Source organism: Odontesthes bonariensis, chromosome 19, assembly GCF_027942865.1.
Source record: "Odontesthes bonariensis isolate fOdoBon6 chromosome 19, fOdoBon6.hap1, whole genome shotgun sequence".
In the NCBI taxonomy this organism is placed as follows: domain Eukaryota; kingdom Metazoa; phylum Chordata; class Actinopteri; order Atheriniformes; family Atherinopsidae; genus Odontesthes; species Odontesthes bonariensis.
Window position 1 is genome coordinate 607,293 of NC_134524.1, and position 4,527 is coordinate 611,819.

Here is a 4,527-nt window from a genome sequence, read left to right on the forward strand (position 1 = left end):
CCCTAACCTTAAGGGTCAGAGGACCATAGCCCTAACCCTAAGGGTCAGAGGACCATAGCCCTAACCCTAAGGGTCAGAGGACCATAACCCTAACCCTAAGGGTCACAGGACCATAGCCCTAACCTTAAGGGTCAGAGGACCATAGCCCTAACCTTAAGAGTCAGAGGACCATAGCCCTAACCTTAAGAGTCAGAGGACCATAGCCCTAACCTTAAGGGTCAGAGGACCATAGCCCTAACCTTAAGGGTCAGAGGACCATAGCCCTAACCCTAAGGGTCAGAGGACCATAACCCTAACCCTAAGGGTCACAGGACCATAGCCCTAACCTTAAGAGTCAGAGGACCATAGCCCTAACCTTAAGGGTCAGAGGACCATAGCCCTAACCCTAAGGGTCAGAGGACCATAACCCTAACCCTAAGGGTCACAGGACCATAGCCCTAACCCTAAGGGTCAGAGGACCATAGCCCTAACCCTAAGAGTCAGAGGACCATAGCCCTAACCCTAAGAGTCAGAGGACCATAGCCCTTACCCTAAGAGTCAGAGGACCATAGCCCTAACCTTAAGAGTCAGAGGACCATAGCCCTAACCTTAAGAGTCAGAGGACCATAGCCCTAACCCTAAGAGTCAGAGGACCATAGCCCTAACCCTAAGGGTCACAGGACCATAGCCCTAACCCTAAGAGTCAGAGGACCATAGCCCTAACCCTAAGAGTCAGAGGACCATAGCCCTAACCCTAAGAGTCAGAGGACCATAGCCCTAACCCTAAGGGTCACAGGACCATAGCCCTAACCCTAAGGGTCACAGGACCATAGCCCTAACCCTAAGGGTCACAGGACCATAGCCCTAACCTTAAGGGACACAGGACCATAGCCCTAACCCTAAGGGTCACAGGACCATAGCCCTAACCCTAAGGGTCACAGGACCATAGCCCTAATCCTAAGGGTCAAAGGACCATAGCCCTAACCTTAAGAGTCAGAGGACCATAGCCCTAACCCTAAGGGTCACAGGGCCATAGCCCTAACCCTAAGGGTCACAGGACCATAGCCCTAACCCTAAGGGTCACAGGACCATAGCCCTAATCCTAAGGGTCACAGGGCCATAGCCCTAACCTTAAGGGTCACAGGGCCATAGCCCTAACCCTAAAGCCTGATTCTTACTCGGCGCAACCTCGCTTTGACCCATTCTTACTAGCTCGTCGCAAATGGCACAAACGGTCACGCGCACACAACTTTTTTTCTGACTTCGCGCGAGCTCAACCGGAAACAGCTGACCAAGGGAAAGGATACATGAACACTGCAGAGACCGCGGTGACCGAGAGGATGCGCCTCTACAAACATCTGTACGACACGTCTATGAAGTTACACTGGGACAACGTTTGACAAAGTTCGTCTTGTTGCAAAGGATGAACATTCCACCTTCTCTTCTGTTTTTGCCGCAGCCGCTTAGCTCTGAGATACATATACAGTTCTACACCCAGAGTAAATTCATTCCATCAGATGTGCCAGCCTCTGCTGACGTGACACCACAGGTGGCATTGTGTATGCTTTCTTCGTATGCTTTTCAGCTTGTTTCCTCAACAGTGACGCCCGCTGGTCTGGAGAGAACTGCAAATGTGACGCATACTCGGCGCAAACTGCGCTTATGAGCTGAAGGAACTGTGAAGGGGCTGGCGCTTTCGATGACGTCATTAATGGTTCTCGAGCCAGAACAGTTGCGCGGTTGCGCCGAGTAAGAATCAGGCTTCACGCTCAGCAGCGTGTGCACAAGGGTCACAGGACCATAGCCCTAACCTTAAGGTCACCACTCCAGGCCACGTCTTGAAAAATGTATTTTAATAATAATTTTAATAATTTTTTCCAAAAAATTATGATTTAATAACTGGTTACAGCCCTCACTCTACAATCTTTCAACTTCATCTCCTACAGCACATAACATACACATGTATGGACCCTGTGTCTAACTGTGTCCCACTTTTCAACACATCTCAAACCCCACAACGTTTCCCACGGCCTCCTGAGTTACTTCTAAAGCACTAATACACGCAGCATGACCAGCCAGATCCTGAGTCGAGTGTGCAGCCCCCTGTTATCTACACCAAACTCCCCCACAGCTATCGAGCGGCGGAGAGAGATGACTGAGTAAATACTCCAAACCTAACCCTACAGGTGCTACCTCCTACCTAACCCTAAAGGTGCTTCCTCCTACCTAACCCTAAAGGTGCTACCTCCTACCTAACCCTAAAGGTGCTACCTCCTACCTAACCCTAGAGGTGCTACCTCCTACCTAACCCTAAAGGTGCTACCTACTACCCAACCCTAAAGGTGCTACCTCCTACCTAACCCTAAAGGTGCTACCTCCTACCTAACCCTAAAGGTGCTACCTACTACCCAACCCTAAAGGTGCTACCTCCTACCTAACCCTGAAGGTGCTACCTCCTACCTAACCCTAAAGGTGCTACCTACTACCCAACCCTAAAGGTGCTACCTCCTACCTAACCCTAAAGGTGCTACCTCCTACCTAACTCTAAAGGTGCTACCTACTACCCAACCCTAAAGGTGCTACCTCCTACCTAACCCTAAAAGTGCTACCTCCTACCTAACTCTAAAGGTGCTACCTACTACCCAACCCTAAAGGTGCTACCTCCTACCTAACCCTAAAGGTGCTACCTCCTACCTAACTCTAAAGGTGCTACCTACTACCCAACCCTAAAGGTGCTACCTCCTACCTAACCCTAAAGGTGCTACCTACTACCCAACCCTAAAGGTGCTACCTCCTACCTAACCCTAAAGGTGCTACCTCCTACCTAACTCTAAAGGTGCTACCTCCTACCTAACCCTAACCCTAAAGGTGCTACCTCCTACCCAACCCTAATAAAACCTAATAATCTGTCCTAACCCTAACCACCCTAATCCTAAACCTAACCAATTTGACGGACGTATAACAGAAATAAACCCGTGATTTAGAATAATATAAACAGGAAATCATTTAATAAAATCATCTCAGTCATAAAAATAATAATTCAGGAAACAACCAGAAACCTGACAGACACATCTGGAACTGAACCTCCATGGTTCTGTTTGCTGGGTTCTGGTTCAGAGTTGAACGTCCTGTCTGACTGGACCTGTGCCAGAGGTTCTGACCACATGATCACAATGACCTGCTGTCTGTGTGTTTGAACCCGGGACGAGGCTGATCTCTGAGGTCAGTCAAGCTGAGCAACCGGATCAGAACCAGGACTGCTGCCCTTTGAGCTTCTCTGTTTCAAACCAAACACAGTCAGCCGGTCCGGGTGTTTGGTACCGGATCGGTTCCTATCAAAAGGCAGAGCAGGAGGAGCCGGGTGGGACTGGTTTAACTCTTCATCCCACTGATTGTTACTGTTCAGATACGGCTCACTAGGGGCCCGATGGGTCCTGAGTGGTCAGGATAATCAGGACCAGGTCCAGTCTGAAGAAATGAGCAGCTTTTATGCTTCAAAACACAACCAAGGGAGCACAGACATGACAGGGCAGCAGGGCGGGCCTATACTCTGAGAGGAGGCTGCTACATGTCAGCAGGAGTTAGTCCACAGGAGGACCAGTAGGACCAGGAGAACCAGGAGGATCTAAAGAACCAGGAGAACCAGGAGAACCAGGAGGATCTAAAGAACCAGGAGAACCAGGAGAACCAGGAGAACCAGGAGGATCTAAAGAACTAGGAGAACCAGGAGGATCAGGAGGATCTAAAGAACCAGGAGGACCAGGATAACCAGGAGGATCTAAAGAACCAGGAGGACCAGGGGGACCAGGAGGATCAAGAGAACCAGGAGGACCAGGAGGACCAGGAGGATCTAAAGAACTAGGAGAACCAGGAGGATCAGGAGGATCTAAAGATCCAGGAGATCCAGGGGGACCAGGAGAACCAGGAGGACCAGGAGGATCTAAAGAAGCAGGAGGACCAGTAGGACCAGGAGAACCAGGACCAGGAGATCTAATGAAGCAGGAGGACCAGTAGGATCAGGAGGATCTAAAGATCCAGGAGAACCAGGAGGACCAGGAGGATCTAAAGAAGCAGGAGGACCAGTAGGACCAGGAGAACCAGGACCAGGAGGATCTAAAGAAGCAGGAGGACCAGTAGGACCAGGAGGACCAGTAGGACCAGGAGAACCAGGACCAGGAGGATCTAATGAAGCAGGAGGACCAGTAGGACCAGGAGAACCAGGAGGACCAGGAGGATCTAAAGAAGCAGGAAGACCAGTAGGACCAGGAGAACCAGGACCAGGAGGATCTAATGAATCAGGAGGACCAGGAGGATCAGGAAAAACTTCTTCCAAACACTGAGGTCAAACCAGTGACACCAGCAGAGACACAGCAGCCATGTTGGTCCCAGTTTAACCAGGAGAGCAGTTACCCAGAGTCCCACTGACCCCCGGTTAAAGACTGCAGAGGTCAGAGGTCACACAGACGACAGGAGGAAAAGGATCTGAAGAAGAAGAAGACAAAACAACAAACAAACAGATATTGCTGAGAGCAGCGTCTCACCTTCCCT